Source organism: Oxyura jamaicensis, chromosome 3 (assembly GCF_011077185.1).
Source record: "Oxyura jamaicensis isolate SHBP4307 breed ruddy duck chromosome 3, BPBGC_Ojam_1.0, whole genome shotgun sequence".
In the NCBI taxonomy this organism is placed as follows: domain Eukaryota; kingdom Metazoa; phylum Chordata; class Aves; order Anseriformes; family Anatidae; genus Oxyura; species Oxyura jamaicensis.
The window spans coordinates 39,632,981-39,649,605 of NC_048895.1; the positions used below are offsets into that span (position 1 = coordinate 39,632,981).

Here is a 16,625-nt window from a genome sequence, read left to right on the forward strand (position 1 = left end):
GGGGATGCGATTAACGGCGGGGGGGGGGGGGAGGGCGGAGCTCCCGGCCCCCCCGCTGCTGCAGGTGATCCGCAGCCCGCAAACCCGCCGCCCCGCAAACCCGCCGCCCAGCGCCCCTTGCTGGCTGATCCGCGGAGAGGCGGCCCGGGGACCGACAGGCGGACGGACAGATGGATGGGTGGATGGACAGACAGATGGACGGACAACACACCCATCCATCCCAGGGGCTCACCTCAGGCATCTGGCACCCAACCCAGCAGCCATTGCATGGCACGAAGCAAAGGGAAGCAGGGCGGTGGCAGCCAGGTGGCACGTGCCTCAGTGCCTCACGTAGCTTCGGGCCTGGCTCTGAGTGCTGGTGCTGGAGCCCCACACGCCTCCAGCACCTGCAGAACGGGGAATGGGGGAACAGGTGGCCTGGGCCTGCTGATGTTGGGCCATGGAAGAGGTGCCCTGAGAGAAGGGGGTGCGAACTGCTCTGTGGGCAGCTTGTGCAAGCCAAGGGCTCATCTGGGAGAAGAGACAGGTGGGCTACATGGCTGCGCAACATGGCTTCATGGCCTGTTGGCCTCTGAACAACATGCAAGCGCGCTTAATCCAGGGTGAACAAGAGGCTTTACAACCGACATTACTCAAAGGATAGCTAGCACGTTAGCCATGGGGTAAAGCAGAGGGTTATAATGGAATAGCCCATCTTTAGTGAGCATTCCTGCAGGCCATACATTACGAAGGACATGTTATTTCTAGAAGTGAGCTCTCCAGCAGAGAGATGTTTGGCAGCCTCCAAGAGTTGCAAGACTTCTAATACCAGTAGTGCTCTGGAATAAATATATAGTGGGGAGGCTCTGCTAATATGATGCAGTGGTCAAGAGGCGAGGAGAGTAGAATATTTTAACGCAGTGAACATTGTATAATTGACAGTAATATATGTGAAGTGTGTGTATCTGCAGAAGCCTTTTGAAGGACCAAAACAAGTAAACATAACAAAATCTCAACAGTCTTGTTAAACAGAGCATGTGGCTAGCATAACAAGACATGGTGGTAACTAAGTGATTCTTGAGAAGCCAGTACCATAGTCTTTAACTTTACAGTGTTCAAGGGCGTTGTGAAAAAGTTTTATTAAAGCTTGTTAAGAGATCTTATCATTACTCCCAGAAGTAGATAAACTGTTCTTCTGACAGGCTGGCAATTGCAAGGGCAGCCAAGACCCATAAGGTCTGTAGAACCAGTAATGGATGAGCATTTAATACAGAGATTCTACAGCTGAAGAGTTAGGGCAGCTTAAGCATTTACTTTATAATTCACTGTTTTCAGCTACTGATGACTTCAAAAGATTTTTACCTCTCGAACTTATTTCCAACTGAAAATATTTTTGTAAATATGACAAAAAAGTGAAATAAATGCTTTTCATATTGCTACAGTATTCATACCTCTTAAGAATCCCTTCCTCCAAATTTTTGACTGAAAGATATTTCTTGAAAACATACTCCTGCTACGAGAAAAGTCTTGAGTTTGGACAAGCTTTGTATCTTTACAAAGTTAAGTATCAAAAAGGTACACTGAATAAATAACATTTTGATTACTCTTTATGCCACTTACAGAACAAGTCAGTTTAACACAGCAATTCACAAATGCATTTGACATGGATGTAAAAGTCAGCTCACATGGTTTTACTTTCCATCTTGGTCTGAAAAGCAAGTGGTGGCTTAGATGCCTGCCCAATTTACTGCATGTAAGGCAAGGACTTTATAAAGAAAAGAAAGAAAAATCTATAAATAGTTCACTACAATATCAGTGACTGAAACATTTTGTACAGTTTTCAGTACAATAGTATGACATAATGAAAGTTGTTCCGAGAATCATTGGGCCAAAGATACAAGGTTTCCTATAGATTTGCAGCTCATAACTACACTCCTTGATGTTTAGCAAGATGCAAACTCCAGCCAGTTTCTTCATGCTAGAGCAGCAATATTTCTCAAACATTCAGATTTGATGGTGTCTAATGAGTGAACTGTGTGCTACAGTTTTTCTGACAACAGATAATATTCTGTTGACTTCTTTACCCAAACATAGCTTTCCTTGAAATAGCTAGAAACTAATGTATGTGACACTATTAGCCCTCTGTCACATTTGCTGGACTTTCTCAGTTAGTTAAAAGGTATGCAATAACAGAGAGATACCACACATGGCTAGGTAAATTAATTTGCATAAGAAATGAAGTTACAAGTAGTAAAGATAAAAGATTGTTTTAATAACTTTCTGAACAGTGTGAAAAAGACCGAGTGTCATAGAAATGAGAGCTTCTTGTTAGATTATTAATCAAGAACTAATATTCATATGTCCATACACAGACTATTATATGCTTACATGTACACAATGAATATTTCATATAGTTACAAAGTATGCATAGAATATAAAATCAGTGCACACACAAAAAGTCCAAAGCAAAGTAAATTCCTTAGCCATGGAGGTAGCTTTGACTTGTTCTGTGTTACCTCACCCACACCACTCAGCTACAATGTATGTGCCTCTCCTTTTTCCACTCAAAATGTGGAGCCTTATATAGGTAGCCATGTGGAAAGATCAGAAATGGTTTTACAATAAATTTATGTACATGATGTGTGGCCTGCTGTTCCCCATGTAGTGCTCCCTTTGTTGCCTTGTTCTCGCTGTGTTTCTTTCACAACCCCATTCAAAGTTTGCCCATCTCAGTGCACGTTTGTAATTATCACTGTGGCACATGTGATAATTCGGTGCATTTTGCTTTTAGACAACAAGGGTTTCTTGCCCCTTCCATAACAGACCCTTACCAGTTTTCGCTGAAAACAGGTTTCTTGGAGTGATGCAGAGCCAGTGCACCAGTGTAGCAGCACCAGTGCAATAGTGCCTCTGAGGTACCCCAGCAGGATTCTCAAAAGAACATAGACAATATTGTAAGTATGTTAGCACTTTAATTTCATAAATTGCAATCATCTACCTTAGGAAATGTAATACTATGTTAGGAGAAAATGCATAGATGGGTTTGTATGCACCCACTCTAATAGTAATCTACATAAAACAAACATTGTCTGCTGTCTGAAATAATAATAAGTACCATGAACATCAAGTATACAGTACCATAAAGGGAGCTCCCAAGTGTTTCTTACTTTTCCATCTCTACTAGAATGTATCACCACGCTAACTTTGTCTTCCTAGAAGCACAGAATAAGGCAATGCCACTGGGAATGAAATGGTACTGTCCTGTCTTCCTCACACTGTTGTTTGTTACAGCATGTCAGACTTTTACGTCACCATCAGCCAGATACCAATCTTGTCTGAACACAGGTTATTCTAAATTGTGTAAAACTAAAAGGATTGCATCTTCTATCACGTCATAAATGAGCACTGCTGTGGTCAATGAAATAGATGCAGTGTAAAATCTGTGCCAGTTTAGGTTCCAACTGTGACAAGGAAAATGAATAAAATGAGTAAACTTGATTCCCCATTGAATTTAAAATGAGATTTCATTGCAGATCAGTAGAGGTCAAGGAAGCATAATTATAACTAAGACCACATAGTTATATCCCTATCATGGTTTCCCCAGAGTTAGTAATATTCCGCATTTTTCTTCAGTAGCGCTCATCCTGAATACATAAAATAATACATAAATGTTAATTGCACATCTGTCATTAAGTATACGTCCTGTCCTCTAGATAAATCACTTACACAAACAAGCATTCACGTAGGCATATAACGACAGTTAAGCTTTTCCTGTTTTATGAGAACTTCAGTTATAAGAAAATACAAAGGCAAGTCCAAAATTAAGCCATTGCTTAATTACAGGAAAAATCTCCCCAAAAGTTGCATTTTGCATTTGAACACAAATAGTCATTTTCTGAGACCTTTTCTATAACTTTTCTTTCTGTCATCAGCTGAACTGTGTGAGCTTATTCCTAAGTGTAGCCTGGAACATGGCAGTGACCAAGCATGAAAATTTATACTTTTCCCCCTAAAACAAGAAATTTTCAGTACCTGGAGCATTCTTCTTGGCAAAGCTCAAAGCTTTTAATTTCTCTTTCCATTGTTGTGTGCAGGATTATTAACATGAAGGAGGAGCTATGGGTCTTCTTAGATCTTGGGGAATAATAGTTTGCTTGTTTTTTCATGTTCTTGTCTCCTTTGAGTTTTTATTGCTTTTTTAATCTTCTTCTAATGTACTTTCCCCTGAGTACCTAAATAACCCTTGAACAAAGGTGGGGAAATCCCTTCTTGTTGTTTTTAATATCCAAGAACCTTTATGAATGCAAATAATTAAGAGATTGGTCAATCTCAAAAGAGACTCATTTCAAATGGTAGCTTTTTTCATATTTTTGCTTTCAAAAAATAAAGTTTCAGTGATACAGCAGACTCACAGTTTTTTCTGGGGAGATGCAGAATAATTATTCCATGGCTGCTGAGACAACTGTTTGTACACAGGGGAAAGAAGGGCCAAGGGAAACAGTCCGAACACTGGGAACAGCAGGAAACTTCTGCTAAGAGAAAATGAACTCTCTGCATTACAGGTATTAATCAGACACTGGCTACCAAAGGTGGAAGTTGTTGGCAAAAGTTTTTAGAAATAGCCAATAATTCTTGTGTCTTCAGAGAAAATGGAAAGAATATTACTTGCACAGGGAAATATTTAAATTATTTAAAATAATTATAAGTTAGTGACAAAAAGGAATTGATAATCACCACAAAACTCACTTGGATTGACCACTCTCCAATTTAATATCCTTTATGTCGGCAGTGGAAATGTATTTTTATCATAGGCATTATGTGAGGTGATGATGTTAGCAGAAGCCTGGAGAAGCTGCTAGAAAAAAGAAGCAAGAAAAGGGAGGAAGTGGAAGAAGGGAAGGAGGAAACTTTAAAGGACTTTCAATTGTTAATATTAAACCTGTGAGCTACAAAATCATTGGATTAATAGAATTTTTACCTTTCAGTGCCATCTCTAGTACATTTCTTCAAATGTATCATAACAAGGCTTAGGGATATGGTTTAGTGGGGACTGTTAGTGTTAGGTCAGAGGTTGGACTTGATGATCTTGAGGTCTCTTCCAACCTCGAGAATTCTGTGACTCTGTGATTCTGTAACAAATTCCAAGACTTGAATATTTACACATTTTAAGACAGAAAACACTACCAGAAATTGAAACTTAAACTTGGATTCATAACTAGGCCTAATGCAAACATCTCATTTGAATTGTGACTATGACAACACAAGTGCAGAATTACAACTGCTACTAGGTGAACTGTTCACTGTGATCAAATGATTAATTTAGCTTTTCTGAGAGAAAAAAAAAAAAAAAAAAAAAAAAAAGTGCAAACTGTTTTACTGATAGATTTGTTATTTATAATTGTCGGAGTAATTCAGGCCGTAATTTTGAGAGATATACACTTGGCTTTTCCTTAGAATACTTGTACTGTCTGTAGGGTCATGTAAGAGGGGGTATTGTTTTGACTTCCTCACTGGGTGGCAAAGTCAGAAGGGTGAGCATTAAATACGATACGTAAGCACAAGTAACCTTGTTCACATGCCAGCACAGATAACTGGGGAAAAAATAGAAGTTCCTTACATACTGACAGGAAAAATATGTCATGAGGATATTTTTTCCCACCATCATTTTCACTGACCAGCAAAAACACAGGCTCCCAGATTTCACAGTTAATTATCAATTTCTTAAATATAAGATTATTACGTGGGGTAGAAGATTTGCTTTTCTTTGTAATTATGATGAGTTGATTCCAGAATTCATTGCAGACTTCCTCTAAGTCATTCTAATGTCCCCTGCATGAGCTATTCTGCCTGGAAGGGCATGCATGAGCTATAATTTCCTTTTGACATTAAAAGCCACGAATCTAAACACAACTGCAGTAATGTGGAGGAAAAAATGTTTGGCTCTTAACTCAAGATTAGTCTCTGAAGCCATTAAGGAGTGAAAGCTCCATAGAGGCAACAGAACCCAAACCACCAAGATTACATTCCAGTCACAACAAGTACTTAACTGCTGTAGATACAGTATCTGGACACAGCTATAATAGTAAATATCCAACATTCAATTGTCCATTTCACTAATACAATTTTAAAAAATATATTCATTAACAAAATCGTAAAAGATAAATAAATAGTTTTATTTATTGACAAACGATAGTTAATATAAATGGGTAGGAGAATTCCTTAATTGGATACTTGTATCACACATTAAGAGTAAAGCAAGATATTAACAGTACTTATAATTTTCTTGTTTGAGTACAAAATTTATATTTACTATGGTCCAGTTATTTCTATAATTAAAAAGAAAATTGTTTCCTCATCTCTGTGAGAAAACTATATTACTTATTTTGTTTAGGCACGTAGTATCTCATCCTAATAAAAACACTAATAAAACACTTCACCTCTAGAAACTGGAAAGTGCATTTCTAATGGCTTACTGAATAAAATGAGAAAAGCTGGGTGCATCTGAAGCAAAATCTATGGAGCATAATACTCTGTATTCTGGGAGGAGGGAAGTATTTGGGGCTTTCTGTTGTTATTTTAAAGACTTCTACAGTTTGCCACACTAAACTGGATCTAAAATCCATGAAGTCCAGCTTCTGGTCACCTTCGTTAACAAGAAAGAACTATTGTAAACAGGAACCGTCTAGTTCTCCCATCCTTTCTAATAATAAGTATTTGATTGTAGTTGACTGCCTGTTTCAAAATATTTGTTAAGAGGAATACCTGTTATTACAGATCATGTACAAAATTCTAGTTTAATCTCATTTAAAATTCAAGTATTCAACAATTGTTAAACTCAAGAACACAGTAGTCATTCATTGTTTCAAAAATATTTTGTACCTCTTAATTGGATTGTTTTGTACCATCACTAAGATCCCAGATGTGTCTATTTAGTACTTTAAGAACTGTTCACAATTTTCAGGAGTAATATTTCCCTCCAGACATTACTCTTCCTGTTCAATCCTCCCTCCCAGTTCAAGGTTCTGCTCTGATTCAAGTCACTAAGACTGATGCCATAGTCAAAGTTCCTTTATGTTTTCCAGAAAATGGGACCTTAAAAACCAATTGTAACATTCTGATCCATTCTTCTCATGTACAGGGGCATACCAACAAGGGATCAGTACAGAAAAGAGCTGGACTATTTTCTCCTTGCATCATCCAAGCTTCTTACTAAGGTGCTCCTGCTTCCCAGCTTCATCTGACAGCAGAGAATAAATTCATATTCACTAAAACAATAAGTGAATATCCACTAATTCCCATCTTGATTTTTGCTTTTTTTTTTTTTTAATTTGATCTTTAAAATCTATGATAATATGGCAGTATCTTTCTTTTTACTCCCGCACAGCTCTTTTTCCAACACTTAAACATTGTGCAGCCTTTTAAATGTTTACATGACAATGCACTGTTTGCTTAATAATACAGCAAAAAAAAAGTCACATAAAAACTATATCATGAACTAACTATTGAAAAACATTGTCAGTAGGTCACTGTAAGCAGAATGGCTTTGCTTCATTAAAACCTAGAGAACCATACCTACTTTACTTAAGATCATCTTGTCTTTAAGGTTGCCAAGGCTGTCTCAATAGCTTTGGAGGTGTTATTAGCCTATTTCAGTAGGGCCAACCTCCTAGTAACCAGAGTGTGAAAAGGCCAACTCAGGGCAGGATGACCCAGTCTGAGTAGAGATATTGTTCTCAAACCATAGAAAGAGTGGAGCACCATCCAGCTTCAACATTTCTAACAGGCCAGCATACCCCTAAGCAAGGAAGGGAAGCAGCTCTGCAGCGTCACCCACTTAGAAATGAGAGGTTTGGAAAATTTCCACTTTTCATTTCAAGGCAGGCATGGTTTCAGTTGAAACACTCAGCTTTACTTTAAAGCAGAACCCCCAGGCTTTTCTGCATATTGTAAGTGGGGATTTTAATTGTTCAATTAACATTTGCTTTTTTAACAATACATCATGATTTCTGGCATCAGCAGCAGCTATGCAGCTCGGCTTTCTTTGACAACTTTGCCTAATCTGCTTATTGAACTTTATTTTAAATGCTTGATTCCATGCTTGCCTCTTAGTAAGTGTAGTCATTGACACCAGCAAAAAGTGGGTGTAAAGCTCTCCCACGACAGAGCGATAACATTTTACACCCACGTTACCCAGATGTATATCACTACAAAGCAGCAGAGAAAAAGGATTTTATGTTTTGGAACAATATTAGCAGATTTTGAGCTGACTGCTAAAGGAAACTTAAAAAAAACTCATAAACAATTAACAACAGGATTTTCAGGTTTGTGCTGATTTAGCAGAAGGCACCAATTTATTTGTTGTTCATCTCTTGTCCTGCTAACAAGAATAGATAACTTGCTAATACATTTTAGTCCCTGCCTCGTGATCCTAAAGCATAACCGTAGAATCACAGAATATCCCAAGCTGGAAGGAACCCACAAGGATCATTGAGTCCAACTCCTGGGTCCCCAGAGGGCCACCCAAAAAATCAAGCCATGTGTCTGAGAGTATTGCCCAAAAGTTTCTTGAACTCCGGCAGGCCCAGTGCCATGGCCACTGCCATGGGGAGCCTGTCCCAGTGCCTGACCACCCTCTTGGTGGAGAACCTGTTCCTGACATCCAGCCTGATCCTCCCCTGACACAGCTTCAAGCCATTTATGCTTGAATAATGCTAACATTCTTCACTGATGTTACAAAACAGAATAGGTGTATGGAAGGACAGAACCTTCAGTGCAACTACAGCAGCACCAAATGCACTCTCCACTGAATTAAGCTTTCAGGATGAGAGAACGAATACTGCTTTACCTCTCTTGCAGAAAAGTACATCTATTAGAAGACACGAAGACAAGCTCCTGTTTGGGCCACAGAGCAGACCTTTTACTCATACCTGAGTTTATTTTGAGTTAAAGCCAAGTAAGAGCCTAAAGGAGTGAACCACTTAAAAATTTTTGCCCTCATCAGGTAATATTAGCTCTAGAATAGCTATTCTCTGTAGTGATACTGCTATTGCTCACCTCACCCTAGTCCCCCCAGCTGATACGAGCAATGGCTGTTGTGTTCCTCAGCTGTATTGCAATGTCATGCGGCTGCAGGAGAAAAAACTGTGACTTCTCTGTACAGTGGCTCCTCCACCTTGGATCTGCTTTCAGAATTCATAAATATAATTGTTCACAGGCAAGATAAAACATTCAAATGACGCACCAGTCCTAGCAAAGGAAAAGAAGCACAAAGCAGGGCATTTAATGAGTCTTGACATAAAGCTTTGTCATTCAAGTAGTCACATACGTAGTTCTGCACTTCCTCTCCCCTCAAGTGCGATCTCCTGTTGTCCTTTTAATGTTTTAGCAAGATATCTCAGTTCTGCTGCAATTGCAGGTTCCCACAGTCCTTGAAGCTCATTATCTTCACTACTGGTGAAAGAAAGAAAGAACACAGGAACTAAATATATACTGAATCTCAAGAAGGCAGCTATTTGCAGTGATACTTCTATGCATTTATTTTCCCTTGCAGTGCTTGCATAACCACCCCCTCTGAGCTCTGCCCATTGTGAGTACAAATGCAGCTGAAAAGTACTATCTGGTCCACTTCAAGTGGCACAGAAAGCTAGTTTTATCCACAGAGCAGTGCTTATTTGTTTCACCACATATGGCATGATACACAGCTTTATTTTTTGCCAAATTAAAAGCAGAACCCTCAAATTTATGTAGCATGCTTATGCCCATGCACCAAATGGTGTGGAAAGCAGTCATGCTTTGTATCTGCTCCATTTTGAAAACCCATATTAGAGGAGCTTCCTGCAGATGGCAAACATCTTGGTCTCTGATTAGGGCTGGGAGATAGTTGTTATAAGCATATTTCACTTCTCCTTTCTAAGATTATTTGCTGATATTCAAAGCAACTGTTCCTGCTAGCCAGAGATAAAATGTTAACTGCTGCTGTTCACCGTAAGTTTTATGAGGAATTCAGGGTAGGACTTCAGTCAGGCAGATGTCCTCACAGTTGGGACATTCCCCAAAAGGTCAAGAGAACTTGACTCTCAAATGACCAGGGAAGGAAGTGTATCACTTTTTATAGAAAAAGTGAGTCAAAAGCATTTATTTGAGCATGGTAATGTAAAGGACTTGTATTGAGAGGTTTATCATGTCAATTTGGTTTCACAGTGGAAATACCATTAAAATGGTTTGAATCTTTTCTTAAATAAGTAGAAAAAATGTAAAGCACATTAAACACATTTTTCATTTTCCATTGCTACAGTCTTTAGAGAGAGCTTTCATAAGGGAAAGCCCTTCTACTTTGTCTTAAAGACGGCAGTAAGTATCCCTTTGGGACAAAATGATAGCTAGTTGAAATCAGTACTAGCCTTTACAGCAAACCAAACAGAGAGAAGGAGAGAAAAGTACAGAAAAATATGAAGAAAAAGAGCTGCTATTTTTGTGCATCTTACTTTCAACTCTCACTTGCACCTGGAAAAAGACAGGCCCAATACGTGGTCTTATCAACCACTCCAAAACCTGGCAAACTCCTAGCAGTGTCTGGTGATTACCATGCTGCTTTTAGCTGCCCTTTTAGTCATGGGTTCATAGAAGTGAAACAAGACATGCCACAGTCTTAATCAGCTAAGTCACACCTCCTAGGAGAATACAGACACACTGAGGTCAGAAAAAGACCTCTAAGAAGAGCATAGGAAGGAAAATGGACCTGAGATAGGAGGTGATGGTGAAACTCAACTGTTGTCCATTATTTATATTCCAATTGATGTCATGGATTTAGCTTAATTTACGGGGATGATAATACCGTTCCTTCTTCCTATCGGTGCGTGGACAAGACATCTGTCAGGACTGGATGATAACAGTCCAGTTTCAAATGTGTCTTCCTTTAATTTCAGCATTTGTGGGCCCAAAGAATCAGTGCAAGAGAAAAGACAGTGGCTTTACTCAACACGTATTTTAGAAAGAGAAAACTGTCAGTTGTGTTCGATTTGTTTTCACACAGTAGAGTATTTTATACATTCTGCTTCTTCAGTATTAGAAAGAAAAAAGAAAAAAAAAAAAAAAAAAAGTCAGTCCTGTTCAGACAAGCCAAGAGCAAGCAGATTATTGGAATTTTACTAGAGGAAAGATTTCAGCACAAGCAGAGATAACTGTGTCATTTCCCTAAACCTTGCAGCAGTAAGTACCTGCATTTTTCATAGAAGTAGAAAAACTCTAGTTTTCTGGTTTTTTAGATTTGCCCAGCAGCATACAAAAGCCAAGAGTTAAAAGTCCAACAGGATTTACCCTTGATTCATTCTTGATCCTACTGGATCTTGACATACTGATGATTAGATCTAAAGATAACTAAGATTTCACCCCAGTCACCCCAGTATTATTACCAGTTGCAGTTTCCATACTGTTTTGTTGAGGTTCATTTGTATCCATCAACTTCCTTCAGGATATTACTTCACCACCCAGAAACTAATTGTCTCTTGCAAATTTTTAAAACTAGTTATCAAGCTGAAATTATTTTGCTTTATTCATTTCTTTGTTAATTCTTCTTAGTATGATAATAAATTTTCCTTTTAAGCACTCAAGATATTGCTACTGAATTTTTGGTAGAATACATATTTGAATTTTGTTATCATACAAAGGGTCTGCTCCTATTACTCTTATTCTCCTAGATGGCTTTGAGATGATAAAGCTACCGAAGGGGAACTTTTGAAGAATGAAAAATGCAACAGAAAAAATACATGAGGAACAACTGATGTGCACAGCCCATGCATGCCCCAGCAACTGGATGGCCTCACTGAGCATGTGTCTATTTTCATTTCAGCAGCTATATAAATACGTAAGCCCCATCTTTTTGACCAGAGTGTGAATCACAGAAACTACATACTCCCGAAAAAGCCTTCTCTCACTACATTTAATGGAATACATCCAAAGTCGATTTCTCAGTGAGACTACGTTCCCATCTGCAGTGACATTAGCAGTAAAAAATACCTCTTCGTATGCTTGCTGCCCATTTTCTGAAATGAAACAAAACTCAATATGTGACCAGGAAAATAAAAGCAAGACAGGAAAAAAAATAAAAATAAGAAAGGCAATGCCACAGCTACCTACAGGGATAGAGCAGCAAGTCACATTCATGGGGTGAAGCAAGGTGCTCTGTGAGGAAAAAAATCAATCAGGCCTGCACTGAGCTGCTTTGAGAACCATGCAGAACTGTTCATGGAGAAGTACAGAGGAAAGTGACGCTGGATAGTGACATGGATACCCTGTATGCCAGGGAATTGGTTTTGCATGACAACCCAAACATACAGTGCTCAGGCTACAAAACTCCGTTACAGGCAATTTAAATACAGGTTGATTGTAATTTGGGAGGATATAGATGTACAGGGCAGTGTAACAGAGCCACTGAAGACAGCCAGGGCTGTAAGGGGAACAGTTAGCACAGGACACTCCACAAGAACACTGCTATATAAGAAGAGTAAAAGATAAACATCCCAATCTCTTTGTCAGCAGTCAGGCCCTGGGGAGGTGAGAGGAGACGAAGATTTGCTTTCTGATCCAAATTCTGTTGGTATTTTTTCAGTTTGATCCTGAACAGTCATAGAAAACTTTCTGTTCAAGCATCTGGTGTTTCTTGGTATCACTATGGATAGCAATTCAACCTTGACCAGCTACATATCTCTCATTTATCTGACAACAATGCCTTAGATGAAGGTCTGCAGTTTAAAACAGGGACTGAGAGGGAATTGTTCTCCTGGTTACAGAAAGCCATCAGTGCAACACCAGGGAACATCTGGAAAGATGCACAGCATCTTTTGCACATTTGCACAGCACCACATCTACTTCCAGTGGGGAGTGATAGTGCCATCCCATGGGAGCAAGATCAGACATATCCATGGGCATAACTCTGATACAATAAACATCTCCTGACATGCCCCAGTGAGATATATGCCCCCTGCAGTAACATAGCAACACCTTCCACCATTATTATTATTCTTTTACCAGGAGCAAACTGCTCATCTTGGCCAATGAACTAGCATCTCACCCCCATTTGCTGTTTATTCTAGCTTTGATCTTCCACAAGTGCAGAAAGAATATCTAGTTATTCTGGTTTGCATGAGAAAACCACAGGAAGAAGAGGTGTGCTCTACAGTTTGCATTACAAGTTATGATTTGCTGCTTAACTTACAGTTTCTAGAGTATATCCAAGACATGGAATAGGAACAGTAAATCCCTTTTAGTGTCAGCCATTACTTTTTCTCATTCCTTGATTTGCCAGAGAGGAAAAATGTCTTTTGACAATAAAGTCTTAAGAAACCGTATATAAGAAAACTTTGTAAAAAATAAAATAAAATAAAATAAATAAATAAATAAATAAACATTTTTGCCTTGTGCTTATGTTCTTGTGCACCTGGGTCAATTGGAAGCAATGTATCAATAGCCTCGTGTGATAGTATTTAACAGTAGTAAGCATGGGAGTAAATGCCTTAGCTTTATGTGTTACTGAATCTAATGCACCAAGGCCCGATCCCAAAAGGGTGTTTCCTGCAACAGTTAATGCAGATATTTGAGCACTGCCACGTAAGTTCTGAGCAACCCTTCTGTTTTACATAACATTTCCCCTCAACACTGTAGTATTCAAGCATTTCTGAAATGAGCAATAAGCTCTTGACTGGTATCTGTCACACTCAGTTCATGTGAGAGAATTAACACTCTCTACTGGAAAAATGGAACATGCAATTGTTCAGAATGGGTTTGACATTTTTTAAATGGCATTGAATTAAATAGCATTGAAGACAATGAGTGTGCCATGCACTTGGACTGAGAAATCATTACCTTTGTGTCAGCTCCTGTCTCCTGGAAAATTAGTTTCAGAGGATCAGATGTGAGCACAGAACATCAACACTTTGGAAACAGCACTAGTCTCTTAAGGTGATATCCTAGGAAAAAATCACTGCAAAGAACAAAACATTTTTATAAGTTAGGTAAGTGCTTACTCCATTGGTTAAAAAATGAGATTTGAAAAAACAGTTTATATTGGCCATGAAGTTATAGAGTGCTTAATAGAAAAACCAGAAGGAAGTTCTTTGTCTCCCCAAAAAACTTTCATGATCTTAGCTTTTGTATCAAAAGAAGTGACACTAGAGCTTGATGCTTAAGTAATCCTTGAAGCAGAGGACATTTAACAACAGGAAGGGATGATACTGTGTCATTTAACACACTGTCCTAGACAACATATCAAAACAGCAAAGAACATCAGTGCTACAGAGACACCAAAACAGCAGGAGAAAGAAAATTGCATAGAAAAAGTTGGACAATATCTGAGAACAGGGACATCTCAAAAACTGAGATGTGAACACAAATTTTGCTTGCAGAAGGGGTTTCATTGTGCAGATGGTTACTACTTTTGTGTTCCAAAGACTGTATGTGTATACTGTACATGCTAGCTTCTGCTCAACAAAAAGGTTTTGTTTCTCTTCTACCCCCATTAACAACCCACTTTTCCATAAGATTAATTTTAAGATATTTGAGCTTATACAACCCAGTCACAGGTGCAAAAACTATGGCTAAAATGTAGCTCTCAGCTGTACTCTCACCCTCCCCTAGAGCTCTGACTAGGTAAGGAGCTGTAAAATTTCTTTCAGAAAGTTTATATATTTTGAGTGCCTTCTGACTGGTATTATTCTCCAGATACTCATACACATATTTAGGGGTACTGGTAAACATAAAACTCAAGAGATGAAGTCTAATAGTCTGCTACGCTAACTGATGGAAAGACTCCTTCTTGGTCTGGCTCTGTTGGTTTTTCTTTCCCTTTCTGTGTTACATAAAACAGCCTTATAGGTCTGATTCCATTTAGTTGTCACTTAGAAGGGATATTTTTAGTCCATAAATTTCAACACTATCTTGAAACAGTGTTAAGCTAAGGACATCCAGTGATATGAGTGAGTGTAACTTGACCCTGTTTTTCTAAACAACATAGATACTGATACTATTAATCTCTTTTTCTATACCTATGTTTTCAAACTGAAATTTTCAAGTAGAAAGTAATTCCGTAACCATTGTCCCTGGGTAATTATCAGAAACCAGAATCCACTGTAGAGAAGATGCTTCTCTAGACAGGCTTCTTAGACATTTTGAAGAAAACCAAATTTGGAAACCCTCTGTACTAAGTGGTGTTCTTGTCCACTAGTAGTTCTGTCTTTGTCTCAGATAGAATTCTTATTTGTCATGTCAATATGCAATTTGTTAACTTTGGTTAAAAGAAAATACATCATTTCACATTAACCCCATAACAACAGAAAGATTCATTTAAAAGAATCACAACAAATACACTATGCTATTCAGGCATAGGGTGATCTTTTTTAAGACACTGGAACACAGGTGGCTACATCCTGTGTAGCAGTGATGCCTACACGAATGCCTGAATTTGTGATAAACTTGAAGCCATGCAAGAAAGCAACCTTAATTCTACATGGCCCCACTCAGCAGCACCTGTGCCTGCTGCCCCACCAGCACAGGGATCAGGAGAGCTCTGCAGCCCTCCAGGCAGAGCAGCACCCAAGAGCAGGCTGCAGGAGATACAAAGATCCCTTCTTTGTAAGGGCTCCCCCAAACCACTCGGATCATAACTTCATGGCCTTTTATTCCTATCCAGAAGAAGGATGAATTGACAAAGACAAGACTTTCATCTGTTGTACATGTACTCTTTTTCACCTTAAGGGAAAGAAAATTAATCCCGTTAGAAGAAACCTTTGGATACAAAATAGTCCTAATTCCTTCAGTATTATTATTCAGTATTTAAATGACCAGTTTATCAAGAACACAAAGGCCTAATTTCAAAACTGGATGGCAGGTGGATATGCAATTAGCAGCCTACAGGAAATGGAATGCTTAACCAACTTAAATGACTGTTGTGATAAAGAAGTTTGACTGTCCCATTTCTTTCCTTTTTGGACTTCTTAATACCGTCACTATCTCACTACTTCTACCTACTTAATAAGATTTCTTGATATCCAGTGTCAAAATGTACCTTCTAGGGCTGTCACTCTAAAACTTTCTATACATTAAATTTACATACTTTTAGTATTTTATACCAGTTACTGTTTCAGACTGCCCACTTTGTTCTCCCACTCAATATCAGTACTGATCCATTATTCCAGTTTAAATTTTACCAGCAAAGCCTATTAATTTTTAGCTTTTTCTATCTTTAATTTTATTTCTCATGGTCAACCATACACATACATATTGATGAACGCTGGAAAATCCGTTATTATACTTGGCTTATAGTAAGAATTGCTTTTATTTAATAATGTATTTTTGGTGACTGTTTTCATGTTTTCAAAGTTATCCTAGTAATCATTTTATTAGGAGTAGTAACTTGTCACAAACTGAATCAGCAACCCTGTTTCTCTAAAATTGAGAAGGTGGCTGGCTATGCATCCAGCTTTGAGATTGCATCCCCTCCAGTTAGCCTTCAGAGACATTTTCCTAATCTGCTTGAATACCCCAGAAAGTGACACTTGATCAATGTCAAAATTTGAAGAGGGATGCCAAGGTCCCAAGGCATCTCACTGTCTGAAGGAAAAAAAAAAAAAAAAAAAAAAAAAAAAAAAAAAAAA

At 38.5% G+C, this 16,625-nt stretch overlaps 2 long non-coding RNA genes across 2 annotated transcripts in view; both read right to left on the reverse strand.

The window, feature by feature from the left end:
* Window positions 1-5,396: 5,396 nt before the first annotated feature.
* On the reverse strand, window positions 5,397-11,666 carry LOC118165278. The gene is made up of 3 exons (XR_004749961.1): window positions 10,800-11,666; window positions 9,034-9,429; window positions 5,397-7,244 (listed from the first exon to the last, which is right to left on the reverse strand). It is a non-coding gene; the product is annotated as an uncharacterized LOC118165278 (long non-coding RNA).
* Window positions 11,667-12,122: 456 nt separating this feature from the next.
* Window positions 12,123-16,625, reverse strand: part of LOC118165279 — a 7,107-nt gene continuing 2,604 nt past the window's right edge. The window contains exons 2-3 of the long non-coding RNA XR_004749962.1: window positions 13,840-13,943; window positions 12,123-13,269 (exon numbers count right to left, since the gene is read on the reverse strand). This is a non-coding gene — a long non-coding RNA (uncharacterized LOC118165279). The remainder of the gene's footprint in view (window positions 13,270-13,839; window positions 13,944-16,625) is intronic.